Genomic DNA, 18,737 nt, shown 5'->3' with positions numbered 1-18,737 from the left:
ATTGTGGTCGCTCTCAATACGAATCACTACCTCCATATCAAGGAGAGTAAACCACATCTTAAGGGGGACGAGTAAATAGTCAATGTTGCTTGCTCTAGCACCGTTGTCGAAAGTTTCCTTTCCCATTTTATCTGACAATGTGTGCCCGTTTGCAGCCCTCAGCTGGTTTTCTTTGCAGAGGCCCTTTTTGCTGGATTGCGGCCTCGGTCCATTTTCTTATGGGTTTAGTACCAAGCTGAGGAACTCCCCACCTAGCATCCTCGTCCTCTGTTAGGTGTGTATCATCCAAGCCAAGGGGTTCAAAAGTGGTGTTAAAGTCACCGGCAATCAGTGGCAAAATGTTAGGGGGGGTAGCCTGTAGTAATATGTCCAGCTCTGCTACAACATCAGATTTCTTGCCACCTTGTAGCCCCCTAGCATATACTTTATAAATATCAATTTCTAAATTAGCAGGGAAACTAAACCTAACATCAAGAATATCATTACTTACAACAGGGAGCAACTGGGTATGACATTTTAAGGACTGCTTGACCCATATCACTGAACCCCCATAGGTCGCCCCTGACTTTTTTTGACAGCAGGAACAAAAAAGTTCAGATATCCGACTCTAAACATTGGTTCAACCGCCCAAACCTCTTGAAAAAAACAAATGTCAAAGCGGTCAATGAATTCTACCCATGCCTGCGAGTTAAGTTTTGACCCCAGTCCTGCCACGTTCCATGAGACCAACGATGTCTGACATAATGGTCCATCAGGTGTTGCAGCCAGTTCGCCCCGTAGGGGGCAGCCCCCTGAGCCATGGTATACATTATTCTGCCTGCCCAGAAACCGATCTACTTTTGACGCCTCAATAATGACATCACACATGTTACTTTGGCCAACCTCAACCTTCCCTTCTTCCCTACTACTCTGGGGGGACACTTGCCCTGTCCCGATCTCTGCCCCCTCCCTTATGCCCCTACTGCCCGGGATGGACCTTTGTGACTCATAGTGTCAGTCGCAATCCCCCAGCCCCGACAAGGCCTGGAATCTATTGAACAACCGTATGTTCTCTAGTGGGCAGAGGTTTGGTACAGCCCCCTGTGAGAACATGTCCCTCTCAAAGGAAACCGGAGTTGGGGGGCCATAAAAATAGGCTAAGGGTAGAGCTTGTATCCCATTAGACTGATCATTTTGAGGCCAGTTACAAATATAATTGACACATATCTGGTATCTAAAATTAATAATGATACAGTCTCCTGCCACCGTCTTGCATCCCCTGCCTATCCAGTTGACTCTCCTAACACCCAGGGTTTCAGCTCGCATATTTGCTGGCAATGGGCGGTACTTGTTAAGCCAGAAAATACACTTATGCTTCATGTCTAGGTATGATTCTCGTTTCCCCTGAGCTACTGGTGGGACCCCTACCAAAACTACCACAAAGGGGGCTGATTGGGGAGGGAGATCAATACAGGGTAAGGGAGGCTCACTGGGACCCCTGGGTAAAGCAGGCAAGTTCTGCTGTCTAGCAACCAACTTAGCACCATCTCCCTGATTACTCCCTTTGCTCAATAGTGTCGCTCCCGCCCCTGTATGATTGAGTGCAGGGGGTGCATCTGTCCGAGCCAGAGTGATTTGAGGCACCCCACTAGCCTGACCTATATTTCCCACCCCTGTCAAAGCTGGGGGTTGAGAATTAGCAGTGTGCACCTTGTCAGCAGCCAAGGTTGGCCTAACGCCCTGCCCTGTCCCGGCACCACTATTAGGACCAATTGAACCATGTGCTACAGGTGTTTTCGCCCGTACACTGTGAGCACTGTGCTTTGATCCTGCCTGTTTCTGAGCTGTTGCCAACGAAAGTTCAAGGCACACCAGTCTGTTTTCGATAGAGTCCAACCGCTCATGGAATGGGTGACACATCTTCTTAAGAGTGCCCTCAAGTCTTTTCCAGAAAGAAGGTCCCAAGTCCAGATATGGTTCCTCCCCCCTGGTGTCCAAGAGGCTTCCCTGCCCATTTTTATTGACCATACCAAGTTGTACAGGGCTAATCGGTGGCATCACTACTGGATCATCAGCAGGAACAGTAGTTTTATAAGACCTTGCTTTTTTCCCTCCAGCATTAGTTTGGGGCCCAGGGCGCTTCCTTTTTACTTGCGCCCCCCCCCCTTCGGCTGGGCCAAAACTGGTTTTACTTGGCCAGCCAAACCGGTTTTAATATTAGGGGATGGGGCTCTACCTGCATCAGTGGCAGGAACTCCATCTCTTGGAGAGTTACCACTTATATTCAAGGTTGTTACTGACTGAGGCGACAGAGTAATTGCCACTCCCGACAGAGGAAGCGTGCCCTGTGAGTCAGTTTGTAAATATATTGGTGATCTGGCTCCTGCCAGGGGGCCCAGGGAAGATCTTTTGTGAAAAGATGTATCCAAGGATAGTCTTTTCTCAGTAAGTTCTATATCCTTTGCAAGTACAGATGATACCCTAATGAGAAAGTTGTCTAAGGTTCCCAATAATGATCCTGCTACTTGGGCCAGCATCTGGCGGAGTAGCCATCTTTGCTATGTCCTGGATGTTACACAGTTCGAATAACAGTTGTTAAATATCACATCCAATCTCTTACAGTACGACATTGACCTTTTTAGTACTGCAACAGATGTCAGAGGGGTAGCCCGTCCCGGTCCTGTCCGGGCTTGAACGGTGCGTCCCGCGCGCGTCCCATGAAGCGGGGCTCTGCGCCTGCTTTAAGCACCTCCTGGTGCGGGCGCGTCGTCAGCGGTGCGCGCCGCTGCTGTGCCTACCGGGAGTTGCGGTCCCGGGGCGGCGGCGTGGAGAATGATGTGGCTGACTCTTGGCAGGTGGCGGCGTGGATTATGGCCCTGTTGATTCTTGACAGTGGCGGCGTCCTGTGGCAAGGCTTTATCTGGTAAGTGGCGGTCTCCCCCGCTCCGCCGGGCTCTGCGCCTGCTTTAAGCACCTCCTGGTGCGGGCGCATCGTCAGCGGTGCGCGCTGCCGCTGTGCCACTGTGCCACACATTCTATTTAATACCCGGATAACGTCGGGACGGGCTGCTAGTATATATATATATATATATATATATATATATATATATATATATATATATATATATATCTATACTAAGATAATAGAGAGAGCCCAAACCTTTGAGACGGGTAATCTCAAGAACCACAGCACCAATCACAACACCCAATACAGCGTTGGAAAGGGCAGTTGCAGCAGAAGGACATAGGCTATGCAGACGCCCACCATATACATTTAAAAGGGGGCGTATGGTTCATTCCGCTCTTAATGCCATGTCTCATATCGTGTGCTGTGGGCGTGTGCTGGGGGCATGGGCGTGTGCGGGGCCCAATATTTCGGCGGGATTACGGAAAAAAAAGCGAGCGCTGTGCCCAATATTTCATTGTTTTTTCTTCCCAGGTTCTGTACATTCCAGCTCCGGGTGTCCACCCTGCTCCTTTTAAATACCCCTGCACCCCATAATCATAACCCACCCTTACTCCTTAAAATACCCCAACACCCTTAAACACTAACCCATCTTAACCCTATAAATATACCCTGTACCCCAAAACCCAGACCTATCCCTAAACCCTAAAAATACCCCTGTATCCCAAAACCAAAACCTAGCCCTGAACCCTATAAATACCCCTGTACCTCAAAACCCAAACCTACCTCTGAACCCTAAAAATACCCCTGTACCCCAAAACCCAAACCTAGCCCTGAACCCTAAAAATACCCCTGTACCCCAAAACCCAAACCTAGCCCTAAACCCTAAAAATATCCCTATACCCCAAAACTCAAACCTACCCCTGAACCCTAAAATACCACTGTACCCCAAAACCCAAACCTAGCCCTGAACCCTTAAAATACCCCTTTACCCCAAAACCCAAACCTACCCATGAACCCTAAAAATACCCCTGTACCCCAAAACCCAAACCTACCCCTGAACCATAAAAATAACTCTGTACCCCAAAACCTAAACCTAGCCCTGAACCCTAAAAATACCCCTATACCCCAAAACCCAAACCTAGCCCTGAACCTTAAAAATACCCCTGTACCCCAAAACCCATACATTTCCCTAAACCCTAAAACTACCCTGTACCCCATAACCCAAAACTATATCTGAACCCTTAAAATACCCAAACACCCCAAAACATATACCTCAGTACCCTCAAAACATATACCCCAATACCCATACTTACCTTATCCAAACATAAAAAAAACATGCTTTTACCATTCATGCATTTACAACGAATTTCGTTGTAAATGTATGCGTGGTAAAAGCATGTAAAATGTAATGCCATACGTTATAATGGCATTGCGGAGTCATGGTACTTTCGTAATGAAAATATGCGGAGTGATGGTATGCGGAAAGAAAGTTGCGGAATAATGGGTGTTTACCCTCCCCCGGTAAGTACATTGAGGGCACGGCGGCCCACATCTCCAGCAACATACTCATATTTTTTCACCACCGATTTGAAAAATGCACAGGTCTCTCTCATTGATGGCCAGCACCGACATACACTTTTAGACACACCTCCCGCCACAAGTTCTAGAATTGCGAACTTTAGAGCTGGGGAGCTACGTTCGAACCTCGGCATCAGCTCATCATCCTGTGATTCCAGGCAAATCGCTTTGTCTCTCCGTGCCTACCACAAATGAATGTGTTCTTCTGTAATGTAAATTGTGCTCATGCCATGTTGTCGAGTTTGCGCTATATAATATTGCAAGGAAAAATAAAGTAGGGAAATTCGAGTTCACACACTACTGAACGCGCACTCTTGAGTGCATCAGCAGTGCACTGTGAATCGGAGTGTTTCACAGGCCTGTCACAGATAAGAAATGCTATCAAAACGAAATCCTACAAAACAATATACTACTGGCCGGCAGCAATTCATACCCGGACAACGTCGGGACGGGCTGCTAGTTATATATATATACACGGCGAGATTTTGTTTTTTAACCGACTTGGGTTTGCATCAAATGTGATTACAACAACGATGGTAAATACATAACCCTCAGTGCAACAGGAGAATGATCCCTAATTTGATACGGTACGATTGTATATATGTAAATACTTTGAAAATAGGGCTGTTGAGATTCCATAATCTGCTGATCCACGGCAAGATCAATACTATTCACTGCAATGAAGTGAATCAGGAATGAGTATAACGCAAGAGTCAATACACATTGTAGAATTATAATTTTGTGTAACAACTGACCCACTTAGAAATGGCTGCCCCATTTGCAAAGAATTAAATGGTGCCCGTTTTCCTTTTCATACAACAGGAAGTGAAATGTGTACATAGGGTGCTGGGTAACGCGGCACACACCGACACTGACGAAGGACTCTAAGTCCGAAACGCGTCTGTTTGTTTGTTTGCTTTGTCAGAAAAGCCGAATATTAAAATCTGAGTAAAATACCCCCGTGAGTGCGTGATCGTCTTCTTGGAGCAAGGGACGGCTGGAGCTGGAATATATATATATATATATCTATACTACTATAATAAAGGAAGAACTTTCAGCCTTTGAGGCGGGTAAACTCGGGAACCACAGCGCCAATCCACACACCCGATACTCAGTTGGAATCGTCAGGGTGTGTAGATGGTTATAGGCTATATAAATGTTAAAAAAAAACGTTATTTAAAAAATGTACAGTAAAAAAAATATAGTCCCTCCGAAGTAGCGCCAGCCGCGACGTGCGTGCTCACGTCAGCAGCGCGGGGAGGAGCGGCGTCTAGGAGCGCGACGAGGAGCGGCGGACATGGAGCGGGGGAGGAGCGGTGACGTGAGGAGCAGGGGACTGGCCAGCGGCGGTGCAAGCAGCGGCCAGGCTGGAGGAGCAGCGGCTGAGGTAAGGGAGCGGCGGACATGGCGTGGGGGAGGAGCGCTGACGTCAAGAGCAGCGGACAGGCCAGCGGCGGTGCGAGCAGCCGACAGGCGGGAGGAGCGGTGGCTTAGGTAAGGGGACCCATGTCGGGGCAGGCGGGTGACGGGCTGGGCGGGAGCCCGGGCTGCAGGAGAAAAGAGAATGATCCCGTGTTTTTATGGTGAAACAGCAATCATTAACACACCTCTAGGCCAAAAAGATTAGCTATGATGTAAGCTTTCCCAGCCAATGCACACTCTGTAGAACGGATTGGTCAGCTGTACACCTCTGCAAAGAAGAACAGACATATTTAAAGCAGTATATCAGCAGCGGACAGGCGGGAGGAGCGGCGGCTGAGGTGAGGGGACCCATGTCGGGGCAGGCGGGGGTCGGGGCAGGCGGGGTTCGGGGCAGGCAGGGGACGGGCCGGGCGGGGGCCGGGCTGCTGGACAATGTCGGGGCGGGCGGGGGTCGGGTAAGCCTGTTGCTCCCGGACAACGTCGGGACGGGCTGCTACTATATATATATATAAAAGCAGATCCTGCTACCAAAGGTCGTTTTCCCCTCAGGGCTGGAGGAACAGAAAACAGGAACAGACCACCAACAGCTCGTGAAAGTAGGTGCTTCTTTATTTCACCACGACCTCTCTTGCATGACGCGTTTCGGCCGGGTCTCCCCGGTCTTGATCACATGACGTGCCAACATAGAGGCGTGTCTTAAATAGTGCATGTACAGAGTAAGCCACTCCTCACTTATACAATAGACATGAAAAAATCCTTATCTTGCTCACACAAAATAAAAAGCTGCAATAGCACAATACATAAATAAATGAGTACAATATTCTCACTACTGTTCACCTCAATACCAAAAAATGAATGAAACAAACTTAATATGATACATCATTATGGCCAAGTGGCCTGAGATATTCATGAAGTACTGAACAGTATTACAAGCTTACATATATCTTATGTAGAAACAAGATAATTAATCAATTTTATATATCATAAAGAGAATGGCTTCAGAAGGTGCAATTGCTAATAAATGTGCAAAATGTGACACGTGCTGTATGTAGTAAAAATTCATTTGGGAAGTGTTTCAGGGCGGAAACTGGTTAAAAATCCAGATTGCATGTAATAGGATAGAAAGATTACATTGAAAGATGTCATTTAACAAAATATATCAATGAGCCTTGAATATCAGATTAGGTACTGTTCGATGTAATTAGCGGGAACTTGCCTTGTAGGCGTAAAAGCGTGCAGAGTTATAAATAATGGAATGAGGTAGATGATTAGCAACAATAGCAGCATAAATGCATAGCACCAATAAATGGGGAAATCCCAAATGTGCAAAATAATGCTAAATCAGAGCATACAGATATATAGCAGCATGTTAAAACGAGTAACATCAGAGCAATATCCTGTCAGTGATTAATATAGAGTGTTGTCTGTATGATGTAGGTTTCAAAGCCTCTCCACAATAAAACCAGATAAAAACCAAACTGTCTAAGATCCATAATCACAGTTAAAAACCACAAAGGTCAAGAACCGTAAAAATCAGGAAAAAAGACTGAGGTTTAAAATACTGGAATAAAAGGAGTGCTATAGAAAACCTACATTAAAAGACCGGGTAACCACCAATGTAAGGGATCAAATAAAACATTCATATGATAAAAAAGAAAACACTGTACAGCTCTAAAAATTACCTCTCAATTCCAAAATATTTACAAAAAGCTGTGCAAATCTTCGCCTGTATTCATTCCATTGGGCATCTTAGTGTCAAGTGCCAGAATATAATTGGTTTCTATGAGGTTTTTTAGATTGTTCCAAAATTACTGGGCGCACTATCCTGTAATCCGCATCGTGGAACACGGCGACCGGGAAATAACGGAGGGGGAATTTCAACCTTTAGGCACAGTTGGTTTGAGTTTTGGATACAGCGCACACGCCGTTTCCATTACTCGTTCTCCTCCCGGTAAAGACTTACTAACAAGAGTAATAAGATTCTCTTACGCCTTGATTGCGACTTGCAAAGCTCCTAACTACACGAACCCAGCTGGGTCCTGTCCTATCATTATCATTATTTGATACTTTTCAGCAACGAGGGCACAAGACCTCACAGTGTCACTAACCGGATGTTATGCAAGTTATTTGGTGTGATCGAAAGACAATAGACCTACAAACGATTGAAAGTTAGATACTCATCCTAGAACAAGCCCTGAAGATTCGCAGTGTGTGTGTTCCCTGCGATGAAACACGTGTCGGCTGATATTTGGAACAAATAAACAGAAGTGCGACTTCAAGAAAAGACTTTCCTAATTGTCGCACAGTCGACGGAATGATCTGTGATTTTCTCAAAGAGTTTTTTAACCTGCTTAAAGAATCATGCATACATTATTTGTCTTATAGTAAATTTACACTGCTGTTACATAGCTCACTTTAACTTGTAGTGCAGAGGCAACAGAGTTTATAATTGGTTTCTAGCTGACAAAGTGTTCTCTCTCTCTTGCCCCCTCTCAGTGATTTCGGAACCGCATTTATGACATAGTATGTCAAGTCCTTAAGGTTATTCTTGTGTACTAAGTTGAAATGTCGGGCCACTGGGTAATTATGATCTGTGTTAACAATGTCCCTTAAATGCTGTAAGATGCGGTTATATACTTGAAGCTTTGTGCTTCCCACGTACCTAAGATGGCAGGTGCACTCTATCACGTAGACAGCACATTCAGTGCGACAAGTATAATGGCCCTTGATTTGGATGGGTTGGGAAGGAAATGCATCCATGTATTCGATTTTATTAATACCGAACTTAAAGGCCCTGCAAGTACTGCATCTAAAAAAACATTCTTCAGGGATAGCCAGTTTGTTGAGGCCTCAACCACTTCAGGGCTGGTTCTTACCAAACTGTCACGCGTAGAGGGGGCCCTTCTAAATGTGATAGAAGGTGTGTTTGGGAGTATTTGTGAGAGAGTTAGGTCAGTTGTAATGATGTGCCAGTTGTTGAGTATTATCTTTCTGACTAGATGTTCTAGATCACTATTTTTTTTGAGTCACACATTTCAGAGCCAAACAGTATTGTTTATAGACCGGGAGAGAGAGGAGACGGCGGAACGGCTCTATGCTAAAACTAAAGGCAATATCAATCCTGACCCGAAAGGAGGACCGGGGGGTTCAACCACAAGCAGCAATCTCAAAACCCTTTTCAATAAACTGGAGAAGACACAAGAGAAAGAGACAAGAAAATGGGGGAGGTGACCTCGTTACAGAGGTACTTGGACTGTGATCGCATTCCCAGAGGATTACGCATTTATACAACACCCTCTTCGGAGCATCCTGACCCATTGCTATTGCAGGAATGGGCTGAGTATATGACGGAATGGGCCAAAATCATGTTTAAAAAGTTAATCAAATATGCCTGGGGTGATAGGCAGAAGCTATTAGAAGAAATAAAGGAAATTGAAGCACGAATAGCATTGGATAAAGATACGAAATTGAAAGATGAATTGAAACAGCGAATGACAAAATGGCTAATAGATTACGAGAGTGTGATAAGACATCATAAGAAAACCACATTTTTGAGAGCTGAAGAGGATTATGAGTCCGGAAGGATTCTAACCTTTGCTAGAAAGTACGACACCCCTAGGAAACATTGATGCAACAGAAAACAAGCGAGGCTTCATCACATGAAACATCTGAATCTGAAGTGGAAGCATCTGAAGGGGAACAAACGATGAGAAGGAAGGAGAAGAACATTGGATCGACAACGACTACTTTTTTTCATGAGTATCAGCTGTTGAGGGAAGCAAGACAGTGCCCGGCAGCAAGAACACATCACCCGGTAAAAAGAAACGGAAAACCTGACGGGGAAGGAAGAGGAAAAGACACCTCACCTGTTGGATGGAGAACAAGGAGCAAACGAGGGGCGAAACGGATTTAGATCAAACACCAGGGAAGAAAACAGTGAGCAACCTTTCTAGCAGACCAATCACACCAGAAGAAATGAAAGTCTTGGAGTTGGGCCTTACCTTCTGCCCCACAACGCAATTCGATTACACCAACGTACATATAGACTTATACAAGTTTATCCTCAAATTAAAACTTTTGAAGATACATACACTACACCTGAAGAAACAAGGAGGTAGTAGAACTAATGCCTTAGAACAGGATGACTCACTAAAAGGAATGGAATTAAATGCCCTGCGTGCGATTAGAGAATTGGAAATTTAAATAAGCAGTAGCCAGGGCGATCAGATTCAGACAGTAGTTTTCCTAGAAGAGATGGGAATCACACAAAAAGGAAGAGCAAACACTCTCAGAAAGAAGTCACGGTTCATCCCACAGATGGCACACATTGCAATAGATACATTCCATGACCTGGTGATAGAGAACCTGAATAGATTACAGTCAAGAGGTCCTAACTTGACAAAAGAGAACCTAACAGCACACCAAAGGAAATTAATAATGGGTCTGAGTGAGGATGACAACTTAATAATAAAATCCTCTGACAAGGGAGGAAACATCGTAATAATGGACATGTTAACTTACCTAAATGAAGCCAGAAGACAACTTTCGGACACAAATTGTTCCACAGTGACTACACGTTCTAACTATGAAAAGACCATACAAGACTGTCAGGAACTTCCCAATAAATGGAGGGAAAAAGGAACATTGTGTGAAGAAGATTTTAAATTTATTTAGTGTGAGACACCAGAGTTACCAACATTCGATCAGCTCCCCAAAGTTCACAAAAGCTCAACAAATCCCCCTGGCAGGCCCATTGTGTCCTCGAAAAAGAGCTTATTAGAGAACACTTCAGATTATATTGATTGCTTTTTAAAACCATTAGTAGTGGATCTTAGCTCTTATGTGAAAGACACGAAGGACTCTTTAAAAATTATTGCTAACATTGAATGGGAACCAGACATGCTGTTGCTGACTTTGGATATAACCAATCTGTATATGAGTTTACAACATTAGAAAGGACTGGGAGCAATAGAATTCTTTTGGAAAAAAAAAGACATTTGAAATATTTTGAACATAATGTCATGTTAATGGAATTAATTGCATATTGTCCCCATAACAATTTTTTTTTGTTTGCAGTAGAACTGTTTCATCAACAGCAGGGGACTGTGATGGGCATGTGCTTCGCACCCCGCTACGCAATCTTGTTTGTTGGCTTGTGGGAGAAGAACATGGCCTGGGCAGGGAATAATGAAATCTGTCTCGAAAAAGTGGTCCTATGGTCTTGGTACATTGATGACCACTTCATTGAGTCGAGAGGGTCAATGGATGAGGCCAAAATTTATATAGAGGAGCTCAATGACAATGATGTAAACTTAAGATTCACCATATGCATGAGTAAGACCAGCGTGCCCTACCTAGGCCTAATGGTATATGTGATAAACAATAAAATTGTAACAACACTATATAGGAAGCCGACAGCAGGAAACAGCGTATTCACGCGAGTAGTTTCCATCCCAAAAGTGTTATCAATGGAGTCCCCTATGGAGAACTAATAAGGCTGAGGCGCAACTGCTCTTCAGATGAGGATTTTCAGGAAGAAAGCAGGAAGGCCTTAGTAGATTTTTCAAGAGAGGATACAGAAAAGAAACCCTAACTAATGCCAGCAATAAGATTGAGAAGGTAGAAAGGAAAATCTCCTATTAGATATGGAGGAAAAAGGAGTCTCTGCTATTGAGCCCCAAGGGCGAGTGAGAATGATAACAGAGTACACAACAGGATCCACTGAAATTTTTCAAATCTTCAGAGGTAATTGGAAGATTTTAAAATCAGATCATATCATAGGATCCCTCATTCCACAAAGTCCCCTAATCACGTACAGGAGAGGTCCGGCCCTCAAAGATCAGTTGGTAAGGAGCCATTTTTTGAAGACCTCAAAGAAAAAAGATTTGATCACAGGATTTTATCCCTGCATGAGCTGTAAGGCGTGCAGGAATTGTAAAAAGGTCAAGGAATTCACAATACCAGGGAGGAAGATGATGCGCAAGATACATAAATTGATCAATTGTAATTCTGACTACACAGTTTACTGTCTTGTGTGTCCATGCAACAGAAGATATGTGGGAAGCACCATTCATCCACCAAAAGGAGAGTTCTTAAGCACATGCGTGCAATCAAGAACCACGATGCAGCATATCCAGTTGCACGGCATTTCGAGGAGAAACACAACTCGAATGCCAATCTGTTGAAATTTTTCTGTCTAGACCAAGTCTCCAAAAACAAAAGAGGGGGAGATAGAACCAGAGAATAGAGAAAACTTGAATCGTGTTACATTATTGAGTTGCAAACAAAGGCCCCACGGAGACTGAACAATGAAGAAGATCTCTGGGTCCACATTGAGTAATAAGATTTAAATAATCATAACACAAGCAATCCTTTCTGGCAACGGGTAGTAATGAATAGTGATAGCCCATTCAGGGCGGGATTGTTTGAAATAATTGTTCTTTGGATTGTGATTGGGATGAGCATCAAGGCTCTTATTTGGCGGGAAGCCCATACAGGGCAGGGTTGGTGTTCTGGCATATATTTAACCTGAGTGAAACCGATTAATGAAATGTTAATTAATTGACGCGGTTGGAAGGACATTGTATGCTTATATATCAACGCTTGCCCAACAAGACATTTTGCACAGTATAATGATGAATTAACAATATATTATCTCTATTTGCACTATGTTTAGGTTCATGAGAATTAATGAATTTTGGCATTCCATCATGGCCGCCAAAGGAATGTAAAGATTAACTAGAGTTGGCCCTTCTTTATGTTAATGACTGATGAACTGCAAGTCCTCTCTCATTTTCTATGATTTAACTTATGTTTTAAAAATGAAATTGTTTGGGATCGTAATGTGACATTGAGGAAGGCGTGCAGCCGAAATGCGTCTGTCCAGTAATATGCGTGTGACTATGAAATTGTCAAAACTTACTTTGCGCCTCATATTCTGACTGCGGGAGAAAGGAAGGTCACATGCTGGGATATATATATATATATATATATATATATATATATATATATATATATATATATATATGCATATATATATATATCTATCTCCCCTGTCACACGGTTCCTTGTTGCCAGGTAGTTGCAGTGCTCTATGTCGGTTCGTATTCCTTGCGGCAGAACCAAGCCGCTTTCAACCTAAACACAATTCACTCTTTCCAGAGTGAATAAAAAGGACGTACTCGTGTGCACCAAGTTTTTGCACTTTTTTTATTTTTTAAACCTTCAGTTGGATAATATGGCAGGCAGACACAGATCTATTCATTTCGGGAGCCCTCTCCCTTGCTCACGATCAACCTGGTCCCAGGGCTCAAACACATATAAGTTCAATGGTAATTACTTAATTTCCTGTTTGCTGTCCGAGTTGGCCCTGAGCCTTCTGGAGGATGTAGTTTTTGTTAACCTTATGTACAAGTCAACCCCGTGTTTCCAATTGTGGAACAAAATAAATGTGATATTTAATTAATGTCTCACGTGTCCTTATTTAACATTTGGTGCTCATTCCATTTCAGTTTGTGTAAAGCTAAATGTGTCTCTTTCGTAACATTTTTCATTCCTGAAGAGCGAGCCGTTTTGTATATCAATGAACTTATCCTTCATTCACAATTTCTTGGTTGGGAATTCCTCCGAGTTTTGATTTTACCCTTCAGTGGGTAAATACTAATTTTTTAGATTGTTATTCGGGTGTCGGTGACAACTCATTTTCACTTTATTTTGTCTTTCGTCATTGTTGTTTTTCTTTTACTTGAGATGTGCTACTTTATAGTATTCGCTGGTGGGTATATTCCAGATTCTTCCTTTAAAGCTCTTATGAGTGTCACTCTTGTTTTTTCCTCTACACGGCATTTACAGTTATTACTCTTTTGTATTGTTTGTTGTTTGTCGCTCCCTCCGTTCTTTTACTTTTTTACTTTTCTGCAATTGCTTTCTTTTTTCTGTAGTTTTTTTCTTTTCTTCTCTCTTTTTTTCCCTTTATTCCTCACTGGGTATCATTTTCATTATACTGACGCTCTTTTGTTATAGATGAATGTAAAGTTCTTCTGATGGGTTAAGACCAAATGGGTGCAGTGTTCTTAGTTTCCAGATGTAGCAAGATTCTTTTTGGCGCAACTGTCTCTCTCGATCCCCACCTCGCTCCTTTTTCGGGATCGTGTCAATACCGTAGAACCTCAGTTGTTTCCAGTCTCCCTGGTGATGGCGCTCCATATGTTTGGCCACAGCGTTGGCTCGGTCCTTGTGTATTGTGGCCCTCACGTGTTCCAAAATTCTTTTTTTAACTCATAGATGGTACTTTCCACATACTTTAGTGGACAAGGACACTCCACTATGTATACTGTGTATTGTGTCTTGCACATTATCAGCTGACGGATTTCCCAAACTCTGTTGTCATTCATCTTGATCTCCTTTGTTTGTTTGGCAATTTGGCAGACTTTGCACATTTGACATTTCACAAAGCCTTTCCTGTTGAGCCATGTTCCTTCCTTCTTCTTTGGTTTGAAATGGCTGTGAATTAGATGGTCTTTCAAGTTCTTAGATCTTCTGTATGTTACAATAGGATGTTTTCCTACTACACATTTTACCGTATTGTCCAGTTGCAGTATTTTCCAATTTTTTCTTAAGATCCCCACTACTTTCAAGTGAGTAATCTGTTATTAGACGAATTGTCTCTTTTTCCGTCATGTTCTCCTTGCGAAACCGTATTTTCACATTTGCGCGTAAATTTGACGCAATAAAAGAGCATGTAACATGGAGTAGTACAACAAGCATATCCAGCAACACATCATCATTAATCTCAAATGAGGAAACTGAAATGGAAGGATCAAACAAAGGGAAACTGTCTTTTTAGGGGATATATAACAATATGTTGGTTCATGAAAGGATGGTACAACCTACATAATCATTTATTTTGCAGAATTGTGTCTAGTTTTCAGAATGTACTGCTTTCTCTTTTCACCACCATCATTTTCACAATTAATTCCCCATAATTGTAAACAAGTAGAAAATACAAAATGGTCAGAGTGCATTTTGAAGAGCTAAAACTGATCACCTGATTAACAGCTGATAACTGTTGTTATCAATGATGTAATTTCAGATGACAGTTAAACTTATGATTTATTTAATTTAACATGTTGTGAGTGATGTACTATGTGAAGGTATTGGGGGGCGGAGCTTGCTCACGACCGTGATGGCCGCTTGAGCCCAGAGCTCCGTCGTGTCATAGAACTATCCTGAATGTATCCTGCCGCATTAGGGATCCTACGATCACCCCTTCAGCGCCCATGACAACGGAGGGTGTGTGATCTGTTGCCTGAAAGTGGGAGTTACACGCAGTAAAGTGGGGTGGCGACTGGGCCGTGAATCCCCAAACCACAGTGATCGCTGACGCCGAGGGACGTAACTAGATGTGCGGCTGGCGCTCAACCCACTCGCCGCGCACTGCAGAGGCCGGCTGTCTGGAGGGTCGGAAGAGTGGAGACTGTTACACCAGTGGGCAAGAGAGATCTGATCACTCGGAGAGCCCTGGCACCGCCCTGCTGTATGTTTGATCTGCCCCGAGATTTGTGCACCGGAGGGGTGTATGGCGAACGCCTTGGCTGCTGGGGGACACATCGGACCTTGAGTGACACTGCCTGGAGGAGCCCTTATGCAGCGGCGGATGGTGTGCCAGGGGCGGAGACATCAGCTCTTCGAGCCGGGTGTTAACGGGGGCTTGGACAGCGGTACCCCTGGCAGTTAGGAACGTACAAGCAGAAAGTACTCCGGATACAGCTGTGAGAGCCTGAGTTTACCGGCGGCCGCCATTTGAGCGCTGTGAGGCAGTGAAGGGTGGAGGCACGAGCCGCAGCCTGTGGAAGGATTTGTGGGGCGCGTCCTGAGCGGATCGCCTGCACCTCAACTGGTATTTTATTGCAGGGTGCGCCGGGGCTGTCATTCATTCCCCTCTCCCCCCCACTTGCCTTCCTACCGCGTTGTATGTTCAATGTGGTGACTGCTGGGCCTCCGTGCTAACGAGTGGTGAGAGGAGTGAATTGCTGATGCCCTACCTGGCGGGAACTATGGAATGATTATACTGCGCAACTACACCCACACTGGTAGTGAGTGAGAGGCCTGTCTTGGGAGCTACCTGGGACTTAAATCGTTTTTAGCCCCTAGAGGGGTGGTGGCACCAAAATTGCAGCTAACAGCCCTGCGTGAGAGCGGCTGATCCTGTGGTGGATTGCGCTGGGCGGCCTAAGGCAGTGCTTCCCCACCTACTGAGTCGGGAAAGAGCGGAGCAAGCGAGCTCATATGCCTGCCCCGTGGGGATAAGATAAACCCGTTACGATGGGTAGAGGAGACAAGACGCAGACAAAACTTGCCTTTGATCAAAAACGATCGAAATCTCAAGATCCTAGCTCGAGTGGTGATGCTAGGATGCCGCCACCAGTGAGAGATGACCCGGAAACAGACATATGCAGTATCCTGAAATCTATGGAACAATCTTTGCAAAGTGGCATCTCCTTCCTGGGCACTAAAATGGATGCCCTCACTTACCGAATGGATAGAATGGCTGACCGCCTGGACAAGCACGCGGAAAGACTGGATATGTCTGAGCGACGCCTAACTGATGTAGAGGAGGCCCGCACCACCTTAGATGCAGATCATAGGCAACTGGGGAAGATTCTACGTACTCTGCAGGACAAGACGGAAGATTTAGAAGCACATTCTTGTCGTTGTAACCTGCGAATTACTGGCCTCCTGGAGACGACGGCCACAGGGAATCTGGAACAGCTCCTGGTGACTCTGCTAGGCGATGCTGTGTTCTCTGTGATGTTTGTGGTTGAGAGGGTGCACAGATCTCTGGGCCCCAGACCCCCAGTGGGCGCTACTCTGTGTCCAATCATAGCAAAGCTACTTAACTACCGTGATTGTGATGCAGATCTCCGTGTGGCCAGGGAGAAGAAGGTTTTGAGATATGAGGGTTCTTAACTCTCCCTGCACCCAGACTTCACTGTATGAGTACAGGAAGCTCGCAGACACTTTGTGCCGCTTAAGAAGCAGCTTCGAGATATGGGCGTGGACTACGCCATGCTTTACCAGCGAAACTCCGGGTTAACAGACAAGGGCGATCACATATCTTTACAAATCCCAAGATTTGCAACAGGCTATTAAGAGCTGGACGAAGGAGAGGCAGGTTAGCCCGAAGAGACTGCCTTTGGAGGAAGCAGCCGGAGGCTCGCTTGATGAACAAGACTGATACGCTGATTTGAGGTTGGTTGGAGTTGTAAGATGGTTCGGGGGCGGGCCTGGGGGGATAGGGTTCAGGGTCCGCAGTATCGCTTGATAACCCACGCTGGGGCCTATTGGTCAGCAGTGGTCTTGTTGGCCCCGACCTGCTACTATTGTGCTCGCTGAGGCATTGTTCATGCTGATTGATGTGGGTGGCGGGTTTGATGGAACTTGACAGGTTTAACAATGAGGCGCTGGGGCCATGGGTCCTGTTGCCTCCTTCTAGGGGTTGGACAGTTGTTCATACTTGATGGGGTTTGCAGGTGTGTGCCCTTCAGCTGGGGGGGGGAAGTTTATCTGGGAAATGCTGCACAATGTTGTTGTTGACACACTGGAGCCTGGGTTGGGTAGAGCTGATGCAAGTGCATGTAGGAGTTTGGCACAGGGAGCTACCTCCGCCCACGTGTGCCTGGCACTGTTGTTGTTTTTTGGAGGGATCCGGGGGTAGGGGGAGGAAGGGGAGTCTGTTGGGGATACCTGCGGCCAAGTTGGGGGAGGTCTGCTGTGGGAGGTGGGAGGGGGAGGGGGTTATTTCTTAAGGGAGATGGCCTAGGGGGTTGGTTGTTGTACATGCCTACGGTGCACTGCACACTTGGACACACTGAGTTTATTTTCACGATGTATATAATCCACGAAGATGATGCCATGTAATGTGCAAGTAACCCAGGGAACGGTGGGTGGTATGCAAATAAGGACCTGGAATGTCAGGGGACTTAACAATCAGCGCAAGCTCCGGAAGGTGCTGAGCTATTTCAACAGGCAGGCTGTAGATGTTGCGCTTCTGCAGGAGACACACCCTCCACAGACGAGCCCTATGCTGCAGTTTGGGGGACTGGATGGTAACATCAACTCGGCAGGGTTTACCTCACATGCCAGGGGCGTTTTGACCTTGACCAATCCCAGAAAACCATTTAAGCTTACACAACTCCACGCTGATACAGAGGGTCGATATGTCATATCTAAATGCCTAGGTCGGGACCTCGACTTGCTCATAATTAATGTATATGGCCCCAATTTTGACTGCCCTGTGTTCTTTGGGGACATTGCTAAAATGATCAGACACTATGGGGACATCCAGATCCAGTGGGGAGGAGACTTCAACTTGGTTAGACACCCGGAGCTGGACTGATCGGCAGGCCCTCCTAGAGTCCCTGCGGCGGCTGCGCGAAAGCTAGAGGAATTGATGATCTGTTTGGATTTATGTGACGTGTGGCGGACACGAAGTAGTGATGGAGGGTGTCATATAGCTCCTGTATATCCTTATATCGTGTTAAGTTAGCATAGGTACATTTGAGGTTTAAACGCCATTTTTCTTTCTTGCAACTTCTGCACACGACACTTAATTGTTGACTTAGCTTTCAACCTAGTAGTTTGCCGTGGTGTATGTGAGAATAATATGTTATTGCTCTGATATCAGCTTTGCTTAATAAACTATGTCTGCACGAAGAGTGCTGAAGTTTCAGGAACAACACGATATGGAATTGTTATGAGGTCTGATCTCCACGCCTTCATAGTCATAACACAAGTGCAGACTTTGCCAACTCTGGCTTCAGGCGGGATTGATATTGCTTTGCACGAGGCA

Source organism: Lissotriton helveticus, chromosome 11 (assembly GCF_964261635.1).
Source record: "Lissotriton helveticus chromosome 11, aLisHel1.1, whole genome shotgun sequence".
Taxonomy (NCBI): Eukaryota; Metazoa; Chordata; class Amphibia; order Caudata; family Salamandridae; genus Lissotriton; species Lissotriton helveticus.
The sequence above is the reverse complement of the archived record's forward strand: the minus strand, read 5'-3'. Positions refer to the sequence as shown.